Source organism: Myxocyprinus asiaticus, chromosome 8 (genome assembly GCF_019703515.2).
Source record: "Myxocyprinus asiaticus isolate MX2 ecotype Aquarium Trade chromosome 8, UBuf_Myxa_2, whole genome shotgun sequence".
Lineage (NCBI taxonomy): Eukaryota > Metazoa > Chordata > Actinopteri > Cypriniformes > Catostomidae > Myxocyprinus > Myxocyprinus asiaticus.
The window spans coordinates 45,630,446-45,646,246 of record NC_059351.1 but is presented as its reverse complement, the minus strand read 5'-3'; positions in this window follow the sequence as shown (position 1 = coordinate 45,646,246).

The window sequence follows — 15,801 nt, the reverse complement described above, 5'->3', positions numbered from 1 at the left end:
CTCATGACTGCTATGTTGCTCTGAACTGCACCTAAGACTTTCACCCACTGTTGCACTTGTGTATATGGTTGAGTGACAATAAAGGAATTTGATTTAGATTTATTACAGACCCCCCTATACACACTTATTCAAACATGATTTAATTGTGCAGTAGCTTACTTGATAAAGCATTTGACTTCCAATGTAGAGGGCAGTGGTTCAAGACCAACTAAGTGCAAAAGCTGGCATGTGAGACAAAAGTGTTATAGAAATTACTTACTTGTTTCAGAAATTGTGCTTTTCATGTCGCAATTGACTTAATGACACTCTCGGTTAGGTTTAGGTGTTAGTTTAGGCTAAGGGTGCCTGTTTTGTGTCCACCTCTCATTTGATTTTAGATACCAATTGGTTAGGTTTAGAAGGTGGTTCCACCTGGTGGTCCCGTCGCAAAGAGGCACAAAGTCTATTTCACGATCATTCACATTCTCTGTGGTGGAATGAGCTTCTAATCTCCACCTGATCTGCTGATACTATCTCAACATTCAAGAACCAGCTGAACACATCTGTTCTATGAGTACAGTATTTATTAGTGACTACTTCTTCCCAGACAGCACTTGTACATCTCCGAGATGTCTGTTCTAGATCGTTTTATCTGGAAAGAATCACTCTAATTAGCATCTCCTAAACATCATAAAAAGATCAGATTTACAAATATTCTACATCATAAATGTGTCAAAGACATCTGCTGGAGTAGCATACAGCCCCCCTAAAGCGGCAGATACTCTGGAAGTGGTGATTACTGCTTTTGGAAAAGACCATGAGGCATCAGTGTATTACTCCCTGTTAATTCAGAGTCGGGGGGACGGAGCTTCAACTTCTCTTAAGAGATTATGGGAGAAAGATTTAAACTTGGTATTGGAGGAGGGAATGTGGACTAGGATTCTAAAAAATGTCAAGTCCACATCTAGAGATGCAAGGGTGTGTCTGATGCAGTTTATGATTTTACATAAGAGTCTATTGGACCACCTCTAGGTTGTATAGGCTTGGTCTTAAAGACACACCCACCTGCTGGCGATGCCAATCTGAAGACGGGGACACAACTCATGTTTTTTGGGGATGTGTTAAATCCAAGAATTTTGGTTGAGGGTTCAGAGCTTTATGTGTGACGTACTGGGCACTCAATTCTCACTTTGCCCCAGACTCTGTATCTTAGGCGATGGGGCAGTTTTTAATAATGGGGATAGTCATTTAAAAATTTGGGTCCTAGCCAGATTTATGATCAGCAGACAAATAATCCTCAAGGGGTGGGAGTCGGCTGGGGCACCCTCGTTTCAGGAGTGGTGCGGGGAGATGGGCAGGGTGACAGCGTTTGTGGAGGTGATTTTTAGAAGGCTGGGAAAATGGGATTTGTTTGATAGGAATTGGGGTGGATATTTGGCTTTTTTGGAGGGTTCTTGGGTAGGGGCAGTGGAGAGAGATTTCTAGTTTGATGTGTATGTGCATTCTTGTTTTTTAAGTATACTTTTGTTTTTATGTTCTAATTGTTGGTGACCACTGTAGTGCGTGTTTGTGTCGGGTGGGGGGAGGGGAATGTTCGGAGCAGGGGTTTAATGTATATAACTGATTCCATATTTTATGTTGTGTTTGTTTGTCTTATGAATGGAATCAATAAAAACTGTTAATAACAAAAAGACATCTGCTGATTGTCTTATTGACATCAGAGAGGAAACATCTTATAGAAGTATTGCAGATGAGTAAACAACCTAAAAAATATGTCTTCCAGATGCAAACACACACATCAAATAGATGTCTGGGTGATGTATATGTGCTGTCAGGGTCTGTTATTAGATCTTTTCATCTGAAGAGCATCACAAACTCCTTTTTCACTGTACATCTTGCCATTGCAGTCTCTAGGCACGATCTTGATGAATTACACTTCCGCATGCACTTGACACATACACAGCATGGTAAATGGAGCTACGAAGTATTCTTGAGCTGGAAATCATGATTGCCAAGGAGCTTGTTGATGTCTCGTTTCATTTAGAAGGAAAATAAATAGTTATTCTAGCCCAAAAATGATTAGATCTCTTAGAAGACATGGATTAAACTACTGGTGTCTTATGGGTAACTTTAATGCTGACTCTATGTGCTTTTTGGAGCTTCAAAGTTTTGGTCACCATTCACTTGCATTGTATGGACCTACAGAGTTGAGATATTCATTTAAAAATCTTCATTTGCGTTCTGCAGAAGAAATAAAGTCATACACATCTGGGATGGCATGAGGGTGAGTAAATGATGAGAGAATTGTAATTTTTCGGTGAACAATTCCTTTAACTACTATTTTCTTCTTATTTTATTTCTTAAGAAGAATATTTGTGAATTTGGTCCCTGAACTTACAAAATAGTTGTGTAACAGTTTCTTGTTCACACTCATAGTTTTTTGCCTGTAATTCAAAAGTAGCAAAAACATTATTCTGTCATCAGGAACATTAGTAAAGCTGTAAACTTGAACACCCAGTATGGCACTTTAAAAGGTAAAGAAATTAGATGTCAAGGCAAAAATCATATGACAGTAACATTTTGCTATTAAAATAAAGTCAATCAGACCATACACACCCAAATTTCAAAGATCAAAAGCAAAACACTTGAATTTTACATTTGTTGATCAGTTCAGGTTTTTACAGCTTGAACTTTATTGTACATATGTAGAAAGAATACATTTTGAGGTTTTAACTGAATATTCATTCTTCCATCTGACCACTTTCACTCTTTGATGTTTGCTTCAGTCAACTGTCATGATCTTGACCAGTTATTAAAGGGACATGAAACCCTAAAACAATTTTTTTTTTTTTTTTTTTTTAATGTTAACAGATATGTAGTGTATATGTTGCACACTTTGTAAAACAATGATGTCAGACATTATTTTAAATAGTATGGAGAAAATAGTTAATATTTAGAGTTTTTGCTGTTGTTGTTTATTTAGTTTTTTTTAGCAATTTTGTTCTTTCGGTTTAAAAAGCAATGTTGAAGCTACGTCACTGAATGTGACGTCTTTTTGGCCAGACTGAATTGTGACTGGCAGGGAAGGCAATTCATACATTGCAGATTCAAACATGTCATGCGTTGAGAGAATTTGTGGGGTAATTTTGACTATCCAATGTAACTGATTTCATTTCATTTTACATCTGATATCTTTACAGCATCAAGAGTGAATGCATCTCAGATCTTTTCTACTGCTTTTTGCTGTTCAGTTGATCTTTGTCTTAATTTTTTTTGCCGAGTTAACACCCTGTACAGAAACATTAAAATTAAACTAAATGTATAAAAACATTATTTAAAGGATTTTAGTAGTTTACACAACAAGTACACAACATATAAACTGTCTTATAACAGCAAAAAATAAAAAACAAAAAAAATAAAAAAAATTATATTACAGAGTATGCTTTTGAGAACTGCACTAATTAATACAATAAACTAAATTGAAAACAATGATTAAAAAGTTGACATTTTTTTTTTTTTTTTTTTTTGCTCTCTTCCTCTTGTTGTTAGACTTCTTTAGTGGCCACTTTCATCCTCTCCACGGTTTCCTATGAAAACAAAAAGGGTAAAAGGCAGACATTTTATTTGCTTTACGCCCATGATGAACCAACCACAGCAGGGAGGAAAATGATTGGATACCAGCACTGGATGTTAAGAAGAATGCATATATGACACTTCATTAACAGGAAAAGACTTGGCATGCGGTGAGGGGCCATGTTTCCATCAAAACTGATTCAGAGGTTTCTGCACATGCTCAGAACCAACCTGATGTTTATTGAGTACGGCCAGTCGCTGCGTCCAATCCTCTTCTGTCATCTCCTGATCATTTCCCTCCATTTCTTCAAGAGCATGTAACTTATTTGATCCTGAAGAGAGAGGTAAGTCAGTAAGTTAGACCATATTCTACACTTACAGAAAAATCTGATCTCGGTCAGGTGTATTCCTTATCCAAATACTAGCCTTGAGGCCAAAAGCAAGAAAAACACCACAATCTCAGTTCAGAGTTTTGGCTTACCGTCACAGGTTACAGCAGTGCAGACCCAGTTTCTGCAGGCACAAACGCAGCGGTTACATTCCACCTGAGTTTCAGCACCATCATCGTACGTCTCATCCTCCAAGGCACACTCTAAAAAACACACAAAATGAACCAAATTCCCACAACAGCACTAAACACACACTGTCTTATATATGTTTATACTCAGCTGTGTTTATACAGAATATTTAGTGATGGACCAATATATTGGCCAAGCCATTTAAGTTTTGATATTTGACCATTTTCATATTATCGGCATTAGCCACTAACCATATCCACTGGGAAGAGCACAACTGCCGCAACAGTCAGGTTCCGGAAGTAAAAATCCCATTAATTTTTTAGACAAATAAATTTTTACAGATAACTTAAAAACCTTTTGAAACAGAGATACCATGAGCTCTGAGATTATTAATCGATGGTATATGCTTCAGTTGAAGCCATCAGTCCACATTATTTTTGACTTTATTTTTTAGAAATCGTATTTAATAGCAGAAATCCTGGTGAAGAACTACACTACCCATGATCCTATGTGAAACGCTCCACCAATCAGGGAATCATGGCCAACAAAGCATGCCAAACAAGCTCTGCGGAAACCGCCAACTCCCACAATTTAAATAAAATTGAAATATGTTGTTTCTGTACATATAATCAACAACTTTATATCAATAGTTTTCCATTTTTCCACCGTTTTAATTTATGTAGTTCACAATGCTTCATTGGACTGTAGTTCATAACCTCATGAAAGATGTTAATAAACCGTCTAGTACCTTTAGACGGTACCTCTATTGTTGTGCTCTATTAACAGTAGTGTTACCTGGCCTGTGTCAACAACGAATAGTAAGTCATTTCTTTAAGTGAATTTTGGAGAAATATTTTGTTGGAATAGTGTATAGATTGTATTTCTGCATTATGTCATTAGCCACCCTGCTCTCTAGAAATTGGTGTCAGCACTGGCCATTGAAAACCCACATCTGTTGACCACTAGTATATTTTTACTCTGTCCTACAGTAATGGAGCATCACTCAAAAAAAGGAAATTAAGTGGTTGTAGATCTTACTCCTCTCTGGAGGGTTAAATCCAGGCCTGAGGCAGTTGAGGAACTCATGATAGCTCAGTTTCCAGTCAGCATTCTCATCAGATGGATAGCCTGAGGGAAAAAACTGTTCCTGTGCCTGACGTTTCTGGTGCTCAGAGCTCTGAAATGTCGGCCAGAAGGCAACAGTTTAAAAAGGTAGTGGGCAGGGTGAGTGGGGCCCAGAGTGATTTTTCCGGCCTTTTTCTTCATTCTGGAAGTGTATAGTTCTTGAAGGGGGGGGCAGGGGGCAACCAATAATCCTCTCAGCAGTCCGAATTGTCCTTCGTAGTCTTCTGATGTCTGATTTCGTAGCTGAACCAAACCATACAGTTATTGAAGTGCAGAGGACAGACTCAGTGACTGCTGAGTAGAACTGTATCAGCAGCGCCTGTGGCAGGTTGAACTTCCTCAGCTGGCGAAGGAAGTACATAATATAGTATTGACAAGCCTGTGTGAATTTTGACACTAGAATGCCCATTTCTGTTAGCTAGTTAATGACAAATTGCCAGAAGTCTTAAAATTGCCATCCCTTTAATTATCACTAATTAAAATCAGTTGGATAAAACAGCAGACCTTTTTGGCGATACATAAAATATCAAATTAAGAACAAAAAAGTATCCTTTATAGCCTAAAGTGGAAAACATTTCCCTTTATATATATATATATATATATATATATATATATATATATATATATATATATATATATATATATATACACACTACCGGTCAAAAGTTTTGAAATGTTTCTCATGATCTTAAAAATCTTTTGATCTGAAGGCGTATGCTTAAATGTTTGAAATTAGTTTTGTAGACAAAAATATAATTGTGCCACCATATTAATTTATTTGATTATAAAACTAAAATGTAATAAAAAAAAAAATAAAAAAAAAAGTTTTTGAAATTGAAGACTTGGACCAAATAATAAACAAAAGCAGCCAACAAGACCAAAAAAACAAAATAACATGCTTCCTCACAAAATAGATTTCAGTTCGGATATTGGTTTTATTTTCTTGAATGGGGCTAGTTTAAAATATCTGGTTTAAAAGATTGTAACATATTTTTTTTTTCTACACTGTAAAAAGTGAACTACAATTACTAACCTACCTTAAGAAATTCTATTTCTACCTGATCTGATACCTACTTATTTGCAGCATTATTAAGTCATATTTTGATGCATTGTTTTTTAGAACACATGAAATCGCATTTTAAGTTACCTGATAAAGCATTTTTACAATGTGATATACTGTTGGCCTTGTTCAAGTCATGTTTAAGTAATTGTATCTTTTATGAATCAGTATTGGAATGTAATAATGTCATGTGAACATCTCTTAAAATAATGCACAGTTCAATCAGTGGGATTTGTTTAGAAGTCTGACAATAGTTAAAGTCCAACCTTTTTTTTGTATTCCCAGTCACTTCAACGAGAACCCATTAAAAGAGAGAGAAAAACTGGGATATGTAGAGAAACGAAGAATGAGAAAAGGAATTCACAAATGCTCAGAGTTGGGACCAGACTGGAAATCCTTTTGACTTGTAAGACAAAGTCTTGACCCAAAGTGAGAGGGCAGACACACATTCCTCACATTCCAGTGTGTCAGCTGAGATTGTCTGATGGAGATGAAGACCAGACAGACACCTTAACACCTAAAAGACATTGAGCCTGTTTAGATGCACTTACTCCCAAAAATCAGCTTATTTAGAAAATCCTTAGATCATGATCACACAGGAAGTTGGCATGTTGTTTCCGAGAGTTCCAGTATCCTAGGATCAGCCACAAAATGCTGACTCACTGACAAGACTCAGACATCTCAGACATTTTTGCAACAGCTCAAGCATGTTTACCTTCCCTTGTGGTGCGATCGAATGCGTGTTGGTCAACAGCATGGGAGATGTGGGTTTGGATCCCACATTAAAACCAGGAAGTAATTAAAATCATTGATAAGTGTGATTTGGAGGTTGCATTTTTCCTTCTAACATAAAATTTTTATTCCACTGATGGTTAGGTTTAGGTATGATGTTTGGGTTGGGGGGTACAGTTTCTAAAATATGCATTCCTCTTCACTATATTACAGCCTGTACAGCTGAAAACAATGCGCCTCACAACTTGCTTTTGGCACCCCTCAGTGGACAATACACCTCACACATGCCTATACACCCAACAACACTTACTGCTTTGGCCACTGGGGGCAGTGTTTACAATTTCAGTAAGCGTAGACCGATTTTAGGTAAAGAAAAGTCAACCTACTGTTTCCAATTTCACTGTGAGATTAGTCTGTTGATCAGATAGATAGATCATCTGAACTATTCCTTCAAACATGCATACCTGAAATTCTGCCTGAGATCTAATCAGTTTTAGCCACAATGGAAAATCTCTAGAGAAGAAAAAGTGGACTAAACTGTCATGTACATATACAATTAGCCAGTCTAGTTTCCAAAAACGGTCCTCATTCGTAGTGAAGACAAAGGAAAACATTTTTTTTCATGAACCTGCTCATAATCATACGGATGGTACTTGTGAAGTCATCTGTTAAAATGACCCACCACACAATAGCACTCAAACTCATAACTAAATGCTAGAGTTGTGTTTCTGAGTGTGAGTCCGGTTGTTTGTTTTCTAATGAAAGGGGATGAGGTTGTTCTTCTGTATGATGTGCAGGCTTAACAGGTCTCCAGGCACTAACATGAAAAGACCAGCACATCTGCCATGTCTTAGTATGTGTCAACACCTGAACACGGCACAAGGCCAGCTGAATGATCACATGCCAGAGCTTCAAATCCAACATTCCTGCATGCATCAACACACACACACACACACACACACACACACACACACACACACACACACACACACACACACACACATTTATGACTTTCAGTGTGTGATTTTGTGAAAGATAGAATAGCTGTGTGTTTGCATCAGTCTAATAATGTTAAAGGGATAGTTTATCCAAAAATGAAAATTCTCTAGTCATTTACTCTAAAATCATCTTAAAGCCATCCAAGATGTGTATGACTTTCTTGCTTCTGCTGAACACAAATGAAGATTTTTAGATGAATATTTCAGCTCTGTAGGTCCATACAATGCAAGTGAATGGTGGCCAGAACTCTGAAGGTCCAAATATCACATAAAGGCAACATAAAAGTAATCCATACGACTCCAGTGGTTTAATCAATAATTCAATTGGTTCTGGGTGAGAATAGACCAAAATGTAACTCCCTTTTCACTATAAATCTTGACAGCAAATCTTAAAATGCTACAACTGCTAAAAGAAATCCAGATAAAGGGCCTACAACTTATAAACTGACAGTTCCCGAAACTTCTGGAATGACAAAATTAACTGTGATTAATTATTTTAATATATTGACAGATATCGGATAAACTTCTGAAGGATTCACGTATCTTCTCGCATGATTCACAAAACAAATATCCATACTATAGTAATAGACTATAGTATTAAGTTGTAAGTAATAAGTAATTTGTTGTAAGTGTTGTGAGTTGTAAGTGTAAGAAATAAGTTTGCTATGGACATGCTTATCTCAAATTGTACGACTTGTTGGGGAGACAGGTACTTTTGTTATTCAAAGCAATCAGACATAAATCTTTTGCCTGGCAGACAATAAATTGGCAAAAAGAAAAGAAAATACATTGAAGGAGAGGCCTGAGCCATACAGTATCTAGGGACCAGAATATCATAGAGACTAACTTGGGCCAGTATGCAACAACCTAGCAACCACATCACAACTCAGAACACCATACACATCACCCTGGTGTGACGCTCCTGTCCTACCCGCTCTGTACGGGACTCAACTGGCATCTCGGGTGCGCTAACAAGGAGGCTAAATGCTACAGCCTCAAGCGTCAGTCGCTAGTGCACCTCTTGAGGTCAGGAGAGTGAGGTTTATACACATTGCACAGCTATCTATCAGCTGCTCCCGTTACACTCACCCCCGTAAACCTCACTCCCATCCGGGTCACGGCACCACTGTGACGCTCCTGTTCTACCCGCTCCATACGGGACTCAAACTGGCATCTCTGGCATAAGAGGCGGGTGCGCTAAACAAGGAGGCTAAAGGCTACAGCCTCTAGCGTCAGTCGCTAGTGCACCTCTTGAGGTCAGGAGAGTGAGGTTTATACATATTGCACAGCTATCTATCAGCTGGCTCCCGTTACACTGGCAACCAACTCTAGCATCGTGGAGGCGACTTTTGCATGGCAATGCACAACACACATTTTGTTCAGATCAAATCAATCAAATGTTCTTAGCATCATCTGTTGATTTCTTATGTTCCTATCACACTGTAGTTCTGCACATAAAAGTACACTTTGAGTATGACTCTACAGTTTGCAATTCACTTAAAGTGTTCCCCACAGAACTCTCAAGTGATGGAACTACCTAAAATCCTTCTTATAAAGGGTTTTTAATTTTGTTGGTTCTACACAGAACCTTCTTCCAGATGGTGCTTGCTATGTGGTGGGCGGTACAACTGGGAAAGCCTTTATGGGTAATTTGCTGTAGGGACAGTCACACCAAACTGACCACCAATGTGGCCACACAACTAGTTAATAAACAGGACAAACACTGCAAAATATAACAAATTGTCATGACACTTAACCTACAGCACTTAAGTAGATAACAATATTTTGGATAGTCTATAGGCCAATCAAGATCATACACTTTATGTAAATGACAAAATAGATTTGACGTATCAAAACTTCTGTTCAGCTCGTAAACGTTATTTTTTTCTTCTTTTAAAACAGTGGAGAATTTAGTCCATTCATAAACTTTTCTCTGTCTTACATCTAAACACTGGCGTCATTTTTTTTTTTTAGACATTTCCGTTGAAGCAAAGAATTGTGGGTTGTGAGTGCCCACGAAGGATACACCTCATGCATCCTCTGAATTCCCATGAAAGGAGGTCGCATTCGAAGGCTGCATTCGAAGTGTCCTACTCACTTTTCTGAAACGAGACAGCCTCAATGACGTATGCGGCCGACAAATGCGACCTCCGGAGGACGCAGCCTTCCAAACAAGACACAGCCATTATTTTTCATTAAAGGTGCAGTATGTAAGATTCAGAAACCCTTGTTATTAATGACAACTGTGGCCGTTAAGTGAACTGCAGCCAGCTACCTGTTGCACGTGCTTGTGCTCGCGCACACACTCCATAGGGACGTGAGTGAGCGAGCATCGACCAAAACAAAGACGTAACGTAGAGACAACGTGATTCACCGGCATCATGCTGACAGATGAGGCAGCATAATTAAAATTACACAGTTATGATTGTTTTACTGCAAACTTTGAGACTGTATATTATATTTGACCCTCCAGTGCTGGAACAGGGCTAAAACAAAGTGTGGATATAGGTCTGGCTATGCGAGACTAGTTTGAAGTAATCACTTTTCTTTGCATGATACATTGACTGTATTTATATGCTAGCCTATGTCGGCGTTAGCTAGCTAGCCAGCTTTATCAATAGCTGTTAGCTAAATTTGGTGGATGATGACAGTAGCTGTTTATAAAATAGATTGTACATTATAAATATGTTGACACAATTCAGTATTGATGTGATTCCATCACAACTGTTATTTTGATATATCGATGCACTATCGTTTTATAATAATAGATTGTATATATTTTCTGTATAACCAAGTTACGTTGTCTAGCATTCATTTCATGTGTTTTCGTAGTTTACCGTGCTGAATAATTACAGATTAACATTGTTTATGTCAGTTACTGTGAATCAGTATACCTGACTTTTAGTATAAAGAGAAGATCGTTGAAATTATTTGAAAGTTACGAAGCAAGGTAGCTTGCAATTCGTCAGCGTTAGCAGGCAAGATCAAGTTAGCTAAAATTACACAGATCAATCCTTATGACAATATATTTCACATGCTTTGCAGTTATGTAAGCTTCAATAAGAAGAATGCCAATTCAGGGTCGGTTTTGATCCCCAAAACCGAATGAAGGTCCCTCCAGGAATCAAATGCCCTGCCGATTTTCACTCTAGTTTTCACTCGACCATGATCACGTTCCCGCTTAGCCAGATGGGATTCAGTAGATAAATGTTTTTTGGTTTTTTGACTTACTCAGAGTTTGTGTAGGAGTCGGTGTTGTTCTGGGAGCCGGACGTTTGCTGGATTCCATCTCTCAGATAACGTTACCTAGTGTTGCAGTTTGTTGTCGCTGTTGAATAGCAGAAGAGAAGCACTGAGGCAAGGCTCTCGGGAGCGCGCATAAACGTCACATCCTTTGGATTTTCCCGGCAAAAGCGACCCGCTCCCTTTGCATGAAAATCAGTCTACAGGCTTTAATAGGCAACCTAGGAAGTCCGGGAAGGGCTAATTTTTTAAGTTGCATTACAAACCGTTCACACATTGGCAAAATAAAGGCGAATATTACATGAAAATTGTTACATATTGCACCTTTTAAAAAAAAAAAAAACATTTCTGAGTGTTTGAAAATAATACATTTATAAGAAAATTGATTAAAATCAAGAACAAAAGTTTACAAAATAGTTTGTATATGGTCTTCGTATGGGTGACGGATAATAAAAAAACTTTTATTGATGAGTCATTATGTAAGAAATATTAACCTATTACATTATATAATGGTTAAAAGATAACTAAAATAAACTGCTGAATAAATATTCATATAGGCCTATATATTCATATTTAAATGTATCAGTCTGTTGCTTATTATATTTTTAATGACATTCAAGTTTTACCTACATATTTAAAGTATTAGGCCTATATAGGCATATTTATACAGAAAACAGATGTGTCTATCTCACCTCTTGTGCAGTGACCAAAAATCCTTTTCTCCTTCAGTTTATTATTTATTTTGTGCCTCCCTTTTTCAGTCGCTCGACTGTGAATACTTGGTCAGCACTTTTTCACAGTTTGTGTATGTATACTACAGTACATGTTAAGCATACCAGTGAATATTTTCGTTTTTGGGTCATGGAAAAATTACATTTGCATCTTGTTTTGTTTTTGTTTTTCCAAGTGTACCAAAAATGTGAGGGGGTTTGCATTTGGGAAGAACAATTTCCCAAGTGATTGTGAATACTATATTCACTGATTCTAAGTTCAAACAGAGAATTTATCAAGATAGTGGAACCATAATTTATTGATCAAAAAGACAATAAGTAGACATGGGTAGGCGTTCACGTTTACTGTAGCTCAGAATAATGCATAATTCAGCCATTGCTTTTTACTGAAACAACATTTTACAGGTATGTTAATGATGATCAGATTTCCACTCATAGTAAACAGAGTTCATCCTCTCTTGGTAACTTTTATGTTTTTCTCGTATCTTCATCTTTTCAGAAACCTGTAAATGAAGGCAAAGTGAAACTGAGTGACCCATGGCACAAATATAAAGATACTGAGGTGTGATACTAGCATTGGGGTGGTGTGAGTTTACAACTTTCATACCTCAATGAAAGAGACCTCACTATCTTGAACCTTTCAGATGGAAAGGGCAACAATGAATTCATAAGGAAAGGGCAACAAACAAACTAACTAATCATAATTTTAAACCAATAAAAAGCACCTGTCCTATGCATTTCCTACATTTGCAAATACATTCATTAAAACTGAACTTTATTTTAGATTATAATGAAAGTGATAATGTTGTTTATATAAATATCCTCTTTTACCTCATTTTCTTGTGTTTTGATTTGTGATTTTTGCCTATGAAATAAAAAAAATTAAAAAAAAGAATTGTTCTTCATTTCATACATCATATGGTAGGTTTGTACTGTATGCAGCAAGTAAACTACATCTGAGATGAAAATTTCATAGGAAGCTGTCACTCACCCTGTGTTATTCAGGAGTTTCCAAAAACTCAAGAAGACAGTGAATGCCAGGAAAAAACAAAAACCACAAAGCAAAATCAACACGATCATCCTTGAGATGTTCACTAGCCAACTTGCATCCAAAGAATGGGTCTCATATTGTTCTGGTGTTAAAAAATAAATAAATAAATAAATATTTTACAAGAAACAGAAGAAGAAAAATTACTCTTAAAATTATCTCTTAGTTTAGACATGTCTGCTTTGTATTTTTAATGTCAATATTACATTTACACTTGTAGCTAGACCTCATTTTGCAGAAATCTTTTATTCTACACCACATTAATGCAGTGCCGGTCCTACCCCATTTGGCACCCTAGGCGAGACCCTCCAGTACCCCCACCCACAATGTGTATAAATGCAAACTAGCAAAATATGAATTATAACAATGTTGGGAAGAAACCTGCAAGTGCATGTTACGGCTTCTTAAGTAGGCATCATAAATGGGTATCACTATATATAGGAATAACTTTAATGTAAAGTGCACATAAACCAAGTCAAGTGGTCTAAGGCACTCTAAAAAAAGGCACACTGCCCTAAAGATCTATGCATATTGTACAGCGTATTTCACAGCAGGCACAATTATAGGCTTTCATCATTACTGGGTAGTCTGGGGCCCATCAAGTACACAATCTTTTGTACTACGATGTTGTATTCATTTCTGGTGATTTTAGGAGCATCTTTTGAACGTTTTCTTTAGTAGCCTATATATATTGTGTAGCATTAATAAATAGACTAAAAACATATTGTCACCTTTTCACATTACACAGCACAAGATGAAGTTGATCGAAGTTACCTTTCTCAAAAGCCTGCAGTAGCAGTATCATGGTACAATGATGGTACAATATGGTAAAACCTTGGTATTTTTATTATATACAGTAGGCCTATATCATGGTATTTATATGGAAGGCTACTCCAGAAAACCTGGTATTGGATTGTTTTTGGTACTTTTAAGTGCTTTCATACAATGTAAGTGTTTTGAGACGCCTATATTTAGAAAGTATCTTTACCTGCAGTAGATAATCGTTCACAGGCTGCACTCGCACATAATCTTCATCAATGGCAAATGATTGAAAGCAGCTGCAGGTTTTGTTCCAATGAATTGTAAGTAAATATTCACTTCATTCAGTGTCAGTTTTGTTCTCTGTCTTCTAAGGCATCCCGTTACTGTTTTACTGCGTGACAAAGAGCTTCAAACGACTCAGCCCGCAAGTTAGACAAATTAATTGAGAAGAGCTGACTCAAAAGACTAATTAATTCACGCATCAGGCATCACTTCGATTCACGAGCCCCGCACTCGTGAGTCTATAGCCGTGTTCACAATGGCATACTAACCCATACTACCCTAACTGTTTTTGTTTTTGTGTTTTTTGTGTGTGTACAAGCAGGTATAACAAAAACAGTAAGAGTCGTATGGTGGTATGGCATTCAGTACACGGTCTATTTGTTCTGGGGGGCGCCACAACACATCATCGAACACACAGGGCGCATTTTGTTCGACACAGTTGAACACATACTTTTTGGCACGGTAAATCGGCGCCCCTGAAGCGATGCTGCCCTAGGCACTCGCCTATGGTGCCTGATGGATTGACCGGCCCTGCATTAATAATTTACAGGGTCAAATTCAGCCATTTATTTAATGCCTATTTCTCTGTATAACTCTGTATCATCATGCCAACAATGACTTAATCTCAGCTCACCTGTAGCATTTTCCTTTTGTGACCCATTGTTGTGTGATCCATTCATCTGCTGAATTCAAGATGGTTTATTATAAAGTAAAAGAAAATCTGTGAAAATATCTTTGCAGTTGCCACACGTCGTCCTTTCCAAGCATAATACAAAACATTTCGTTAAGGTGTAAATCAGTGAAGATTGACAATAAATCTTACCCTTTGATCAAATTTGGCCCTGCAGTCTTTATGACTGTAGTCTGCATGTTCTGTGTTGCACTGTGGAAGACCGTTCACACATCATTCACATGAGCTGCCTAACACAGGAAATTGTCTTGCAAATGTTCACACCATCACAGTATTTATTTTTTTTTTTGTCTAGAAATATGTTGATATGTGTAAAATAAGCATTTAAAACGATATAAGCAAGTAAAAATTAAACAATATCCAATGGCTTTAGAACTCCACAGTCACGACTGCTTAGACATGGTCTACATCTGCAGAAACACGAGGATTAAGAACACTTTATTCATAAGGGTATTTAGCCCTTTTAAATAAGCAATCTTCTATAGTAGACTTATCTATCAGTAATCATTGCGACTGCACAGTATCCTCTTGTTGTCGTTGATTTGGCACATTGTTTGTTCCTTTTGTAGGCTGGTAACACTTTTATGCAGTTACATATTTGTAATTTTCCATTTTACTATTTAACCTACGTCCTCTAAATACTTTTGTACAGTGTAAATATGATCCTTTTATCAGTAACAGGGTACAGAGATGTATCATATGGTCCTTTGATAAATAGTACTGTACCATGGTGCTGAGTGACTAATGTTTTTACAGGCCCTCAGTGAAAACGGCTTGATTAACATACTAAATAATGTCTTAATGAAAATGTAAAAATACAGAAAGTTTTGCTTGCTGGTTTGGCTTAGGGGTAAGAGATAGAAAATATCATTATCTTAGGATAAAAGCAAATGTAAGTGAATGGAAAGTCCACAACATCATAGAAAAACAAGTGCGTGTGTTAATTTAGACACTTCATGCTAGATAAAAATGTGTTTGTAGGTGTCAAAATATGTGTGAACATATTTTCACACTTTTGGATTTAAATAACTACTAGCAGACTGCCTTGTTGACCACACA